Genomic DNA, 17,375 nt, shown 5'->3' on the forward strand with positions numbered 1-17,375 from the left:
GTTTATGGAAAGCACTATATAATCATATGCATGTGCACTTGCAAATGAGCCTTTATGCTTATTGCCATGAAAAGGTTTAGCACCACAACTATCATTCTAGACATCACTGATAGATCCATAAAGTCTTTACGACTGCAAAGAACTTTCGAGCTAATGCAGTTCAAAGCAGTCAGATGATTTTTCCAAGGAATCATAGATGATCTTAAATCTAGATCTATATACAGTTCTCCTAAATTATGAGGTTCAAAATTGTTAAGAAAGGAATCCTATTTCCTATTGTCATAGTTATAGCAACCGAAGTGTGTATATTGTACATAGAAAGGATCTGGACTAGATTCTTATTACTTTGAAAAATAGCTTATTTTAGCCACAGTTTAAGATAAAAATAATAATATGACACACAAGTGGATATACATTAGAAAACAAATTGTGGGGAATAGACTGTACCGCCTACTCAGAACTGAACCAGACAAGATAACACATAAAAGAACAGATATTGTAGTAATGAGAGCACAGCTACTTAGGATTCTACTGAAATGTGGGAAACATTATTCGTGGAACAAAGAAAAACAACGAAAGAGAACAGCTTTAAACCAGCACCTTCATATTTAGCCTCATATTGCATATTTTACATATTTTAATCATAGCCCACTTCCTTCCAAAATAGGCTTGAGGCCGTTTATAAGAAGATAATGTTGCAATAGCACCGACTCAAGGATAAGATAGGATGGGGTAATGGTGCAATAGTACCACATTAATCGTACTAGATTACTAACACTAGAGGTAAACTTTTATTTAGGACAAACTTTTGGCATTTAGCTTCTTGGCACTCAAGTCAACAAAGAAAAATAAAATTATACTCATATTATTTGGTAAAAAGAAGGAGTGTGTGGGCTTTTTCTTTCTTTCGTCTTCACAGTTCTGATCTTTGAGAGGAACTTATTTTGCAATTCTTTAATAAGGCAGTTTTACAAGACATGACTTCAACATCATCCCATAAATAAATACTGAACTTCTATTTCTTGCCTAGCTGTCTACTGAGTTCTTTGGACACATAGATGAATAAGAAGCATCCTTACCCTTAAGGAGCTCACAGCTAGGATAAACTTAATTGGACAATAAATGCAATAAATAAGTTCCTTGCAAGACAAAATGGTGGCCCAAAGGAAAAAGTGGTCAGCAAGGTCAAAGAGAGAAGCCCTCATAGGGGAAGAGCGTTGAACTGATCTTAAAGTATGAGTGTAGATCAAGGATTAAAAAAGAAATGAGAAGAACTTACTCTAATCTTAAAACAAAACAAAACACCCACAATGTATAATTTTATGCAGACATTCATAGAGAATTCCTTCAGAGAGCCAAAACAATATAGTCCAGGTGCCTAAAATGTAGGATAACTTGTTTGATTAAAAATACTGAAATTTGAGAAATGAGTGGTTAATTGGTCCCTTCAACTCTGTTTGGATGTAATTGATCATATAGTGTTCTTCTGGTGGTATGTCTGTTCATCACATAACTAGTACGATTAAGACATTTGTCAAAAAGTAATTTTTTAAAGTGAAAGTCTAGATGAAAAAAAATTGTGGTAACATCTATGTAGCATAAAATTTACTACCTTAACCAGTTTAAAGTTACATATGTTCACATTGATGTGCAACCGACCTCTAGAAATTTGTCACCTTACAAAAGTGAAACTCTGTACCTATTAAGCAACAGCATCCCGTTTCCTCCTCCCCCACTCCCTGGCAACCACCATTCCACTTTTTCTGTTTCTATGAATTTGACTAGGTCTCTCATACAAGTGGACTAGCTTATTTCACTTAGTATAAAATCCTCAAGGATTATTCTTGTTGTAGCATGTGTCAAAATTTCCTTTCTTTGAAAGGTTGAATAGTATTTTAGACATTTTGTTTATACATTTATCCATAGATGGACACAGGGTTGCTTTCACATTTTGATGATGGTGAATAATGCTGCTATGAACATAACTGCACAAACATCTCTTTGAGATCTTGTTTTTAATCCTTTTGAATATATGCACAGAAGTTGAATTGCTACATCATATGGTAATTTTATTTTTAATTTTTTTGAGGAAGCATCATACTATTTTCCATAATGATTGCACCATTTCACATTTCCAGCAACAGAACAGAGTTCCGGTTTTTCTACATACTCACCAACACTTGTTATTTTATGTTTTTCTGACAGTGGCCATCCTGATAGGTAAGATGATATCTCATTATGGTTTTGATATGCATTTTCTTAATAATTAGTGATATTGAACATCTTTTCATATGCTTCTTGGCCATTTGTATATCTTTGTTGAAATATCTGTTGAGACCCTTTGGCCATTTTTTAATTGTGTTATTTTGTTGTTGAGCTGCAGGGATCCTTTATATATCCTGGATATTAACCCCTTATTAGATATAATGATTTGCAAATATTTTCTCCCGTTTTATAGGTTGCCTTTTCACTTTGTTGAATGTGTCTCTCAAAATTTTTTCCCTTGAATGAGTTCATAGAAAATCCATTACAGTATTTGAGATTCATGGAATAGGGAAGATAAGTCATTGTCCTGGGAAAGAAAATGGAAGTATGAGTTACTAATTATATTCATTTCTATTTAAAAATATTAGCTATTAATGCTCATTTTGGCAAGGATAAGTTTAGGAGCTTTAAGTCCATAAGCCCAGGAAAGATTTTGGTGCTTCTTGACATAATAAAAACAAAGACATTTTAAATAAACGATTAACTTTTCAGAAAATGAGAAAACTGTATATTTATGTCTAAATTTAGTAGTCTCTTTAATTTGTTTTGCTTTTTCTCTTTTTCAATTTTCTCTTCTCTCCTCTCTCTCTCTCTGTCTCTTTCTCTCTCTTTCTCCTCTTCTCTCTGTCTCTTTCTCTAAATCCCTTTATATTGCTCTTCCTTTACCAGTGTCTTGACCTTCTCGTTAGGTAATGTAGCACAGTGCCTTGATGAAAAATGTGACAGAAGCTTCTTTTAGACATTCCACTGATTGACATGAAAAGAATTATTAATAACAGCTGTCATTTTTGTAGCACATACTAAGTGCTATTTTGTTCTCTGCTCTGGAAAAGAGGAGGATGTGAGAGGTTACTTCCCACATAGTTCCTTCCCTCTAAGGGATTATAGTCTAATGGGAGGACAATAAAATTGGGTAAAATATGTTTGCTAGCCTTCAATGTCTCATGGCTCTTTTTTTTTTGTTCGAAGCTGTAATATGAGCAACATTTACCTTAACAGTTAAGCCAGATCTTCACACTGTTTTGAATAAGTTACTTCTAAAAGGGTTTAAGCTCAAAAAATGTTATCTTATTTTTGTGATCTGTATGGGCTGTCACTTTGATGCCTTTCTTTTTATTTCTTTTCTGTTTTTGTCTTCCAGTAAATAGTTGTCATACCTATAAGCAGGGTCTTTAGCCCTTAACTACTTAAGTATTCAGAACAGGTTTCAGACTGTGTATATATAGTTATGATAATAAACAGGCCCTATTCTAACCCAGCTCTTAAACTTCTGCATCTGGGCACGCTACTTATGTGTAAATGAAAACTAAATAGAACTGCATTAAGGAGCTAAGTAATCTCAAGAAGGAAGCGCTCATGTTTGACAGTAAGAGGTACATTTTTCAGGCCGGGTGCGGTGGCTCAAGCCTGTAACCCCAGCACTTTGGGAGGCTGAGGTGGGTGGATCACCTGAGGTTAGGAGTTCGAGACCAGCCTGGCCAACATGGTGAAACCCCGTCTCTACTAAAAACACAAAATTATCTGGGCATGGTGTCGTGCGCCTGTAATCCCAGCTACTTGGGAGGCTGAGGCAGGAGAATTGGTTGAACCCGGGAGGCAGAGGTTGCAGTGAGGAGAGATCACACCATCACACTCCAGCCTGGGCAAAAAATGTGAAACTCTGTCTCAAAAAAAAAAAAAGCTGCATTTTTCAGATAAAGATTATCATAGTCTGTTCAGGCTACTATAACAAAGAACCGTAGACAGAGTGGTTTATAAAGAAATTTATTTCTCCCAGTTCTGCAGGCTAGAAGTCTGAGATGAGGGTGCCAGCATGGTGAGGGACCTCTTCCAGATTTCAGACTGCTTAAATCCTAGTGCATCATCGCATGGTGGAAAGAGAGCAGGAACTCTCTGGGATCTCTTTCAGGAAGGCGCTAAACTGATTTATAAGGGCTCCACTCTCATAAACTAATTTCCTCCCAGAGACTGCACCATCTAATACCATCATATTGGGGGTTAGGATGTCAACATATGAATTATGGTGAGACACAAACATTCAGTCCATTGCAAATATAAACAGGGAATCATCAGATATGCTATAATGCTATCTCTTTGATTCCAAATATCATAGATAAATCTCTTAGTTGCCCTACAACCCACCGTTTAACAGAATAGTTATTGTTATAGATGAATCTGGTTAGTTTTCCTCCCTAAACAAGCTGATAGAGGCATGGTTTCTGGGGAGGCTGAGTTGACTTGAAGCCCTTTCATGATAGAACTTTAAGCAGTCATTTCTGATTGTTTTTATGAAAGCCTATCGTGATTATTTTGTTGTTCAAATGATATTAAAATATTGACAAGACTATCAATTTAGAACCAAGGTGGGCACACGTACCTTGACAAAGATGCTATATATCTTGACAAAGGCTACATCATCTTATCTAAGACAGGAACACTAACTAACTACCTTTATACATGCAACATAGCTAAGCAATTGTTTCTCTGATACAAATAGGGATTCACATAGTCAAATTACTCTATGCTCTATGAAGTCTGATTGAAACATACATTACAACTTCTTTGTGAACAAACACATTCTCATCAAAAGGAAAGCTGTGACCTCATGATGGTTTCCTGCTGTACTGTAAGATAGGCTGCTGCAGCCATTATTGAATGTATTTTTAGGGATTATTCGTATCTTTACTTTTAGAAAAAGAATATTGTGTATTTCTAAATTTATATAGTAAAAGTATTTGTTTTACTGTTGCTACTTAATTTCTGTATTTTATTATAATGTCCTTAGTAGGTAGGTGTCATGTCTTACTCATCAGCATTTCACTGGCAGTAGAGTAGGATTTGCACATAAGTAGCTTACCTAGGGGGCTCATAATAATATACCAAATAATATTTTCTGAATATATGAATGAACTTGTTTACATATCTATCTGTGGTATAGCTTCCCAAGAATAATTTTAGTTAGCCCACTACAGAACTAATACCATTACACTCCATTAATATCTTACCACCCCTCATAAATATGGGAAACTTATACTACTTGCAATTGCCACTTTCTTAATTCTACAAAGAAATTAACTTTTGCTCTTCTACATCCACTATGGAAGACTCACCATGCTTTTCTGATGCCCTTATGTGGCTGATTAGATGGACATCTGAAGTAGTGAGAGGGACATAAGACCACCACCATTGCCACCACATCTAAGCTGCTATACACACACACACACACACACACACACACACACACACACACACACACACACACACACGAGGATGCTTTCCTAGGGAATGTGAGCATTTTAACAATGTCTTTCTGGAATTAATGCACCTGTCTTTGTTGTTTAACCCAGTGAGATAAATTATTAGTAAAATGTCCTGAACTACTATTACTAGAGTTTCTGATAATATCCTTGCATGGATTTTCATTGCAGACCACATTCAATTTTGGAATTTTTTTTTCCTGGAGTAAATAGCATTCATGCTGATAATTCAGATTTGACCTGCTGCTAAATCTTTCTCAGAGAATCTCACTATCAATTAAGGGAGCTTTTGAATTTTTGTGTTATAGAAGATACCATGCAAGTTAATTCATTACACAAATGTTTTTTGAGCCCCTGTTATAGTCCAGATATCTTTTATGTGTCACTGAACAAAATGTAAAAGGACTCTGGCCCCCTTGGATCTTTAATTTTGTTAATTTTCTTATTCATCTTATTCATTTATGTTACTGTTTTGCTGTCTGTTAACCCTTTTACTTTAGTCCACTGCAGATGTAATAAGAACAATGAAATCTTAATTATTTTTACTACTTATTCTCTTTAGTATCTTTTAAGTTCCTTTGTGAATGCAATGTAGTTGAATTAATTGATTTAATTATTTTTGATATGTATATATACTATATAGTAAATGAATGTGTCTACGTTATTTATTGGATAAGACTTTTATAACTTTATATAACATAAAGAATGTTTTACAGATTTTTCAGACATAATAATATCACTTTTTGAGGTAAATGTATCAGGGTTTATGAAAACTATGAAATCATTAAAGTTTTTATCTGCTGCCTTTAAATTCAGATTCTATAAGTGTTTCATTCAGGAAAGCAGACATCATTTTTATGGAGTGAATATAGTTCATTTTCTCAACAAGTTTATTTTATTAAATTGCAGAATCCTATGCTAATACAGTGTTAAGATTGCAAATTTTAACCTTCATAACTCAAGAAAGTGAAAAGTTAAGGTTTTCATAACAGCATTAATTTTCCTACATTTCTTATGCCTCATAATAAAGTGTACATTTAGCACACTAACCAGCAATCCAGGAATTATATATAATCAATGTTGGACAGTTAATGTTACTAAGAGGATCTTAACTTTCATATCCTATGATTTGTTTTTAAATTTACAGCTTTAACAGTGCACTAATGGAAATACATTGCATTTAATTTTCTGATTTTTATAAAGCAGACAAGAGCACATAATAAAGATGGAAAAGTTGATAAGTATTATTTCAGTACAATGACTATTTTCAGTAGTGAATTTAAAGATAACCCTGTGAATTTTTAATCAGTGCATTTGATTTCAGAATATTTTGCTTATAGCACATCTATGTTATTTCTAACACAGCTCCTTAGTCAATTTCAACCTAAGGACAGATTTCTGTTCCCATGATAGCCTATAACTGAACAATTGTTAACATCCACAGCAAGTGAAATCAACTGCCAACTTCTAAATTGTGTTTCCAATCATACTTCTATTTTGACAACCAGGTCCACTGGATATATTTAAACATGAAATTACTTATAAACTGAAACACAAAAATAAGTCTAAAGAAAAATCTATCTTAAACTGACATCTCTATTGAATGTTTGTTATAAAAAGTTTTAAGTGTAGTTATTGAAATATAAATGCCTTTTAATTATTTACAGAGAATTACTTAATCCAGTGGGTTTTTTTGGTTAAAACCTTATAGAATTATTATCTACATTAAATATGTAGATTATTTTATTACCATAGAAGAATCACAAAGTTGTAGAAAGCTTATTATATATTTTGTATTGTGCATTATATATTAAACTTCATTTTATATTGCAAATTATATTTTATATTTTATACTGTATGACAATACCATCATATTATATATTTATATGTGTATATATATATATATATCCAGTATATTATTTCAGGTTATATATTATGTATCATACAATTTTTTAAAAATTAATCATTAGTTTAAATGGGATCATCTCAAAAAAATCGAAGAGCATACACACACACACACACACACACACACACACACTCTCTCTCTCTCTCTCTCTCACATTGCAAGGTTATAATCATTACAGGCTCTTCCTAAGTCCCCAGCAGTGTTGACAACAAACACAATGTGCACCAGGAAGAAGCATGCAGTAAAATTGACAGTGTGATTTAATGTTGTTATTTATTGGCTCTTGTTCAGGGGTCAGATACGCAGGTACAGAGTTGGGGACTTCATATAATTTATTTTCAACGTTTATATAAATGTAGACCTGGTAGGCAGTTGCCTTCATTGTGTGATTTGACATGTTCAAAAAATGTCCGTGCTGAAAAATATATCTCCTCCAGTCTGTCATGGACCCTGCCATCTCCTGGCACTATATACTATATTCTCTGCTATTTTCTTTTCTTTTCTTTTTCTTTTTTTTCTTTTCTTTCTTTCTTTTTTTTTCTTTTTGAGACAGTGTCTCATTCTGTCACCAGGCTGGAGTGCAGTGGCACGATCTCAGCTCACTGCAAACCTCCGCCTCCCGGGTTCAAGCAATTCTCCTGCCTCAGCCTCCCAAGTAGCTGGGACTGCGGGCATGCACCACCACACCAAGCTAATTTTTGTATTTTCAGTAGAGACAGGGTTTCACCATGTTGGCCAGGATGGTCTCGATCTCTTGACCTCGTGCTCCTCAGCCTCCCAAGTAGCTGGGACTATAGGCGTGCACCAACACACCCACCTAATTTTTATATTTTTAGTGGAACTGGGGTTTCACCATGTTGGCCAGGATGGTCTCGATCTCTTGACCTCATGATCAACCCACCTCAGCCTCCCAAAGTGCTGGGATTACAGGCATGAGCCACCAGGCTGGGCCCTCTCTTCTGTTTTCTGTAACAGTGGTCATTAACCCTGTCTATATCAAAGATTTCTTTTAAAATCCGAAGGAAGCAATAGTTTTCCCAAATACATACATATATATTTTTCCCAAATACATACATATGTATGTATATACATACATATATATGAATACATGCACATATACACACATACATATATACAAATATATATACACACATACATATATATACACACACACACACACACACAACATTCATGAAACACTGCATATATTTTCATGAATTTTATAGAGCATCCCTATCCTTCATAAAGCCCACTTATGGGAAGGTTAAGACTTTTACTGTTATACGAGTCCTTAGAAGAAATGTGTTTTAAAAAGTGAGCTTAGAATTTTGCCAACCTAGGGACAATATGTTAGCAGGGTAACCTTGTTATACAATTTAGCTTACATGTGTTAAAATATTACAATGTATTTTAAACTGGTAATTAGGTAGGATTTTTAAAAATTGAGAAATATGACTGAAAAATGCAAACAGTAATAAAACTAAGTCAGTCTACATTTGTAGATAATTTAGAGAAAAATTCTCATTAGTTACTGATAATCATTATTAAACATCACCTATATTTCAGATATTGAAATAAGTGAATATAAGTTAAAGTTAAGAAGATCATATTCTAGGAGTGAGAAAGACATGTCAGATAACATTTACAATAGAAATGGCAGAAAATTTTCAGGAGCGAATTGACAAAATAATAATCAGTAATATTTATTAATTGTGTGCTAGATTTCAGGCTTGTATTAACCCTATACAAATTCATTTAGATAATACTGTATATGAATTTCTGATTCTATTTTTGTAACAATGTGAGATAAATACTTTTACTTTTTTTTTTTTTTTTTTTAAGGCAAACTATAACACACAGCCTGAGTAATTTGCTAAGGTTACTCATCTGGGAAGGGGTGAAAGTGGGAATTGAGACCCTGGCTGTGTGAAACAGATCCTTCGTCTCTGAATATTGCACCATTTAGATTTGCTTCTTCAAAACCTACCTACAGTAGGACAATGGAGACTGAATGGGAGGAGGAGACTAAGGAAGGAAATGAGTTATAGGGAAGTTTGTTTATGCTGCAGGCTTTTAGTAACTCAATCTTTATGTTAGGCAGAAATGAAAATATGTAAGAGATTGTACTGAGTGACTAATTAGATGCAAGGGATTATAGAGAAAGGAAAAAGCAATAGTGACTGCTAGGTTCTTTACTTAAATGACATGGAAAATAATGGTGTCTGAGATAGGAAATGAAAGAAGAGCTTGGGGAAAAGGAGGAAATGTGACCAAGAATCAGTTAAGATTCTTGAAATAAGACTATCTATAGGGCGTCTAGTAGACCATCAAACATATGAGTCTATAGCTCAAGAAAGGGCACAGGAATGCTCAAACTGTGGGCCATAGACCTATGGGGGTCTCTGAGATACTTTTAGAGGATCCATAATGTTAAACTATTTAAATAATATTCTAATACATTATTTGCCTTTTTCATTCTATTGATATTTGTAGTGATGCTACAAAGCAATAGTGGGTAAATGTGCCTTAGACAATTGAAAGCAGTGGTACAAAACTGTTCTATTCTTCATCTCCACATATTCATTGTTTAAAAATTACAAACTAGTTTCACTTAAGAATGTGGATGCAGCAAAAGTTATTAATTTTATAAAATCTCAACCTTTGAGATTTTAGTATCTTAATATTTTGTGTGACAAAATGGGAAATATACATAGAGTACTTCTGCTTCATATGAAAGTACACTTATTGTCTCAAGAGTAAAACACTTGTGCCCTTGTTCAGTTGACAAACTGAACCAGCCATTTTTTTAATGCAATACCATATTTTCTTGGAAGAACAACTGACATGTCAACTATGGTTATTCAGATGTGGGCATTTGGCAGACATTTTATGAAAAATGAAATTAGCCTGTCACAGCCACTACTACAAGTTTTGCAACTTTCCAATATTCAAGGACTTTTTTGATAATATTGGTGGTGATGTTGAAGATGTGTTTTCTATATAGGCGTTATATAATGAAACTTGTCAACATTTCAAAAATTAGTATGACTGGGAGGACCAATATTTTACAAATGTCCAATATAGGATGTTACAAAACTGTGCATGGTAAAACATATATTCAAAGTGCAAGCTACAGGAGTGGTTTAAAATGCAACAGTATGGAAAGCCCATTGCTATGGTTTCAGAATCCATGTTGTAACTGCACTTTTGGCAACTGACACTTGTCAAAATTTGGTATGCTGTCAAAGAAGACTATCCACAGTTATCTGAGAAAGCTATAAAAGCCATACATGGTGGCATGGGCCTGTGGTCTTAACTACTTGAGGGGGAGGTGAGGTGGGAGGATCACTTGAGGCCAGAAGTTCAAGGATGCAGTGAGCTATGATGGCGCCACTGCGGCACTTCAGCTCCCACCTGGGTAACAGAGGGAGACGCTGCCTCCAAAAGAAAACAGGAAGAAAAGAAAAGCAAAGCAAAGAAAAGAAGAAACATTTTTGCTTTAGTAACTTTAATTAAAAATTATCAAAAGAAAACCCAGAACATTGTATATATGAGATACATTATATAAACTCTACTATTCTTCAGCTTTGATAAGTATCTAGGTGTATGTTCAAATGAGTAACATTAAAACACTTTTTAGGGGAAAGAATGAAGAAATCCAGTCAATATGCTAGTAAATTTAATCATTCTTCTTGAATTATATCTGTCCAGACTATGAAGAAATGACCCTCCTCTCCTGCACTTGCTTTTTCATTGAAGCTCTCTAACATACATATAGAGCTATTCCTTGATTTACAATGGGGCTACCTCTCCATAACCCCATTTTAAGTTGAAAATATTGTTAAGTCAAAAATACCTCTACTACACCTAATCTACTGGCATCGTAATTACCCAGCCAGTGTTAAATGTGCCAGAACACTTTCAGTAGAGTATTCAATAATTAAATGAGGCCAGGTACGGTGGCTCATGCCATAATCCCAGTGCTTTGAGAGGCAGATGTGGGTGGATCACCTGAAGTCAGGACTTCAAGACTAGCCTGGCCAATATGGTGAAACCCCATCTCTACTAAAAATACAAAAATTAGCTGGGCGTGCTGGTGTGTGCCTATAGTCTCAGCCACTCTGGAGACTGAGGCAGGAGAATCACTTGAACCTGGGAGGTGGGGGGGGTGCAATGAGCTGGGATCATGCCACTGCACTTCAGCCTGAGTGACAGAGTGAGACTCTGTCTCAGAAAAAAAAAAATTACATGAGATATTCAGCACTTTATTATAAGACAGGCTTTGTGTTAGATGATTTGGCCCAGCATCATGAGAGAGTATTTTACTACATACTACTAGCCTGGGAAAAGATCAAAATTCAGAATTTGAAGTATGCTTTCCCCTGAATATCTGAATATATATTGATTTGCATCATCATAAAGCAGAAAAAGCATAAGTCAAACCATCATAACTAGGGGACTGTCTGTATCTTCTGTGAGGAAATTCATGCAACAGAAACCATGTCATCATCGAAATTTATTGTTATTTAGTATTTCTGAGTAACTTTCACTTGATATAACTTCTAAATCTTCCACGTAAATTCTTTGTAAATTATAATACCTCTATCTCCTGAGTAAATTTACATAATTAATTTATACCTAAATAAAGAACATCAAATCCATCTTTGTTTTCTCTAATCTTGTATAGTAAGGAGCATTTAAAGTGTTATAGTTTAGAGGCAAGAGCTCCTGGAATATCAAATAACACATTTAGATGAGAAAAAGTTATTAGAAAGGACAAACCAGTCTCGATGGGAGTATGAATTGTGTGATTCCTATGTGTTAACCTTGAATTGAGGGAGGGCACCTAATTTTTTATGCCAACCCCATATGACTAATACTCTAATGGAAAACTACTGAGATGTAATATACTCCCTGAGCATAAGGAATGCTATCCCTGGTGATTATATAATTATAACATTTTTTACAAAGTCATGAAATAATGTGTGCTCCCCTAGGTATGCCTGTAACATCATGTAAACTATAGTTACACTGCTGAGAGTGTAGCTACTATAAGGATAATAGCAAATGTTAGGTTCTTCATAAACATAAAATCTGGAGACATTGTAACAGGAATGCTAAATCATAAATAAATACTTTGAATGATCATATGTCCGGCAGTAGTATATCATGATAGGTGAGAAATTATGTGATCATAAAATTGAAATCCTGTAACCATGATTTAATTGAAACGTGATTAATCAGGGTAAAGGGGCCCAGTCTGGCCCACTGTTGGGGTATAATCACATGTAGAATTTGGAGAAGCCATAATATTAGATAAGTCAAGAAATAACTTAGTAAAATGGGAGCATGAAAACAACCACAATTTCCATTTCCTCATCATTTCTTGCTATTGGCAACTTCTTGGATTTTTTTATCCAGGATGAACTAAGGATCTATTTCACAGAAATTCTTACTAGCACTCTCATTCTCTCTATATCGTTATTATTTTTCTTTTACCATACTCTCCAGACTAATCGCAAGCTCCATGTGAATCCAGTCTTTCTCTCTCTTGTCTTATTATTTCCAGGCTGATTAGCGTTACTGGGGTTGCGGGAGTGACAAGCTATGTGACCATGTGCATAGGTATTATTAAAAATTTAGACTTCCAGGCTGAGCTGTGCTTTTCAGTACTGCTTTGCAATCCTTTTGTTTTCCCATAGTAAGCTCTTTATTTTCCCATACTCCATATTTCATGAGCTCCTTCAGATCTCTTGTAATACATTCACCCTTTTTCAGGTTAATTTTTTTTCACTAATTTATTCTTTTTCTAAGTGAATACTCAAAATCATCAAAATAACTAACATTTATTAAGCAAGTGCCACCAGAAATTAAAATCAGTGCTTAAGCCTCTTTTACCTCTAATAATATTGAAAAGTAAATGTTATTATCCAAATTTTTAAATGATGAAACTGAAGACCAATATATACAGTTACTAATTGAAGGAGCCTGGATTCAAATTCAGGATTTTATGACTCCCAAGTCAAAATTATTTTCATTACAATGTGCTCTTCCTGTTTTATACTGGTATTTTAAGTGATTTTTACCCTCCTATCCCATCAGTAGTTTAAATCTTCCTAAAGAATACTTTCGTCTATTAGAATTTGAATTTATTTGTTTATTCATGTATACCTACATGCAATCATCTTATGTTATTGCAATAAATAAACTATTCCTAGCATTGTAAGAGATTTTTAGAAATTAGGTAATTTTGATTCATGCACTCCAGAGGATCAGAGTCAAAGAAGGAAGAAAAGATCATTATTTAGTAAATACAGGCAGTATATTATTTTGCCAGGCCTGCCATAACAAACCAGATGACTTAAACAAAAAAAAAAAAATTATTTCTCACAGTTCTGGAGGCTGGAAGTCCAAGATCAAAGCACCAGCTGGTTTGGTTTCTCCTGAGGCCTCTCTGCTTTCAGACAGTCCTAAGTATACTGATGGTGCCTCTGTCTCCTCTTATAAGGATATGAGTTCTGTTGGATTATGGACCCACCTTTATAACTTCATTTGACTTTAATTATCTCTTTAAAGGACCTATCTCTCAATACAGCCACATCGGGGGTTGGAGCTTCATCATATGAAGTTTGGAGGGACACAGTTCAGTCTGTAATTGACAGCAAATATAATCATTGTCTTCAGTGAGTTTTGAAAGTATTATGGGTGTTCAGAAAATTGGAGTATGGTGGAGGTGAGGTGATTCTGATAACATGCTGGAACAAAAGGAGATATAAACTAGAATTTGATGGATGGGTATGGTGTGAAAAAACTGACACAGAGACAGAATATTCTGATAGAAATTAACTACAAGAGCAAAAATACTTATTAGGAATTAGCAAGGTGTGTATAACAGGTGAATAAGATGTGTCAGTACAGATGGTGATGACCTTGAAAAATCCTCTCGAAGTTGTCATTAGGATGCTCCTTGTAGTTAGAATTATTTTTCTCTCTCCTTTTTTACTCATAGGTAAGTCTAACAGAGATTTAGGGGTTTTGTTTTTATTTTCAATGCATAAATCTGCATTGGATTGATGTGAAACTAAAATGATCTGTTGGTGGTACATGGGATAAGCAGTCATCATTGTCTCTTGCACTGAATTCAAACTTTTCAGATTTTGGTGCTTTAATGACTTCAATTTAAGGTTTCCTTTTTTTTTTTTTTTTTGTCTAATCAGTTTTCTTTCTTTCTCCTGACATGAATCTTGTGTTTTTAATCAGCTTAATATCAGCAATATTGCTGATACTGCTAATGTACAGAAAATACCTAAGTCTACCCTGATGCACTTGCTCATCAATTTCTCTTGCCCGAAAATCTCTACCTAATTTCTCTTTGTGAATCCAGTTGTTTTGTTAAGGCTACTTTCAAACCCAACTACTGCAGAAGTCAGCCTTGCCTAAGGTTTGTAACCAGTGAATTTCGAACTATGTGCAGGCTGTACTCTTCTGTAAAGTATTTGATAATATGCTATCTTGTACAAATCTCTGGATATTTCATACAAGTAAGTTATGTTTTCACAACTATATGCAAATATTTTCTTTTTTTACTACCTACATTGCTTAGCATTGCATTGTGCACAAAATGCATACATTGTAAACTTAATATTGACTCTAACAGCAGAAGCTGTTCTGTGGCATAGGTCAGATACTTTAAAATAGAGAGAAAGAGAAACCCTTACAGGCCACAGGTGGCATTCGTTGATCTTTATAGTGTGACCCTTCCTATTGTGCCTTATTTTGGATTGATATTAATGGTATTTTACAAACTTGAATAAGTCAGGTTAGCATGTTCAGTGCTTCATATAAGGAAAAAGATTGAGCTCTATATGAAGCCTACCTTTTAAATGGCCATTTTTGGAAAGATTTTGTGCTCTGTGCACAATTTTTTTCTTCATTCTCTTGCCAAAGAAGGCACCCTTCCTCTCTTCATAACAAAACTTATTCTGTATATGTAATAAAGATAATACATGTGAGGAAGGAAATTGTTATAAATTTGCCTCTCTGATGGCCTTTGACCTTTTCATTATAGCATGACTTGGACCACCACCAATATGGGTTGCAAAATGGGTGACATCTCCAAACATTTTAGATAAGACTTTATAATATGGTAAGATCTTATGTGTCCTTGCAATGTTTAATACACATACAATTTGAAAAAATCTCATGTTACATCTATTTTGTATAAATGATAATGTAAATGTAGTTCCTCGTTATTCCCTTATCTTTTCCGAAAGAGGAATTACCAACTATAAATTAAGAAGGTAGACTGTAAGAACTTCTTTTGATAATAAAAAATACTTAATATGGGAAAAGTTTCTGCATCAAAAAGCTTTTAAGCAGGGGATCTGATATAGTTGGGCTCTGTGTCCCCACCCAAATTTCATTTTGAATTGTAATCCCCATAATCCCCATGTCGAAGGAGGGACCAGAAGGGAGGTGATTGGATCATGGGGGTGGTTCCCTGATGCTGTTCTCGTGATGGTGAGTGAGTTCTCATGAGATCTGAGGGTTTTATAAGGCAGTTTTCCCTGCTCTTGCTCACTCTCTCTCATCTGCCACCATGTAAGCCGTGCCTGCTTCCTCTTCTGCCATGATTGTAAGTTTCCTGAGGACTGCTCAGCAATAAAACTGTGAGTCAATTAAACCTCTTTTCTTTATAAATTACTCAACTTCAGTTTTGTCTTTATAGGAGTGTGAGAATGGACTAATACAAGATCTAAGTGTGAAAATTATTTAATATGGCTTTTTCTTTTGGAGGCAGTATAACTCTCCATGCAAAATTCTGGTTAGGCTGCTAAGAATAATGCTGATTATTACTATCATCAGCTCATTTTCACTAAAAATTAATTCAATACATATAATTTACTGAACTTTATTATCACCCAGTGCTCTTATAGGTTTTGCAGGGAAAGGGCACAAAGGTACATGTCTTGATATCAAGGAGCCTTAAAAGATTATCCTTTGGTTTTATAACTTTTCTGACCAAAAATTTCCAGTGATATCCTAATATTGATTTGGTTTATCAAAGCCTATCTTTGATCTCTATCTGCCCTTTCTTCATCTTGTTGCATATGCCATGCTCTTATCACATCATATTTTGCCTCAATGTTTGATCTGGAGGCTTTGGAAAGACTATCCATTTTAAAAACTGCAAAATTTAACAGGATATACTTGAAGTCTGTAAAAAAGATTAAGCCTTTGTGCCAGTACTCTGTGGCTCTGTAATATTTACTTTGAAAGTAGACTGAGTATTCTAAATAAATTTTTAATTAAGCATCTGATTTAGATAATTTGGGACAGAGCGAAGTTGTATTTTGGGTATTTTTCTTCCCTGTCATTGACACTTTTAAACATATTTTCACTAAAAATATGTGATTTGGCTCTTCTTAATCTTGACGCCAGTGTTACATACTTTTCAATTTAAACACACCAAAACCAAAACTTTAGATATAAGAAAACAATGGATGGAAATGCATAGCTTCCAAAAATGGAAATAGACTTTTACTTATTTACTTCATCAGAGACTTGATATCATTTTTGTTTTTCTTTTTCTACTTTGTGCTATTTATGAGCATAATCTGTAAGCAACAGGTTACATTCTTTTAAAATACTTTTGCAGGCAATATAGTATATATTTGTTGAAATGAAATTCATTTCAGCTCAAATTCTCATCTTTTCTCTGTACACACACATATGATAAGACTTTCAGTACTGGTCCTTGTGGCTTGTCAATGTAGCTCTATACAAGGGTGGTGATTTTTACAAAATCCCCAAAGTAGTACCTCTGTTTTGACTGTCACAGAAGCCTTTAGTTTGGCAGGAAACAGATTACCATGTAAGCCAAGTGTGAAATGCCTAACCTTAACCTTGAAAAAAAGGGGCTGCTTAGTAAGTTCTCTTTAGCTTGT

At 34.5% G+C, this 17,375-nt stretch overlaps 1 protein-coding gene and 1 long non-coding RNA gene across 2 annotated transcripts in view; both read left to right on the forward strand.

Annotated features, from left to right (window-relative positions):
- Positions 1-17,375, forward strand: part of KCND2 (potassium voltage-gated channel subfamily D member 2) — a 476,478-nt gene that overhangs the window by 70,237 nt on the left and 388,866 nt on the right. The window lies entirely within an intron of this gene.
- The window catches only part of LOC134810564 (uncharacterized), a 122,429-nt gene continuing 121,076 nt past the window's right edge, over positions 16,023-17,375 (forward strand). Inside the window, exon 1 of the long non-coding RNA XR_010158957.1 lies at positions 16,023-16,097. This is a non-coding gene — a long non-coding RNA (uncharacterized LOC134810564). The remainder of the gene's footprint in view (positions 16,098-17,375) is intronic.

Source organism: Pan troglodytes, chromosome 6, assembly GCF_028858775.2.
Source record: "Pan troglodytes isolate AG18354 chromosome 6, NHGRI_mPanTro3-v2.0_pri, whole genome shotgun sequence".
In the NCBI taxonomy this organism is placed as follows: Eukaryota; Metazoa; Chordata; class Mammalia; order Primates; family Hominidae; genus Pan; species Pan troglodytes.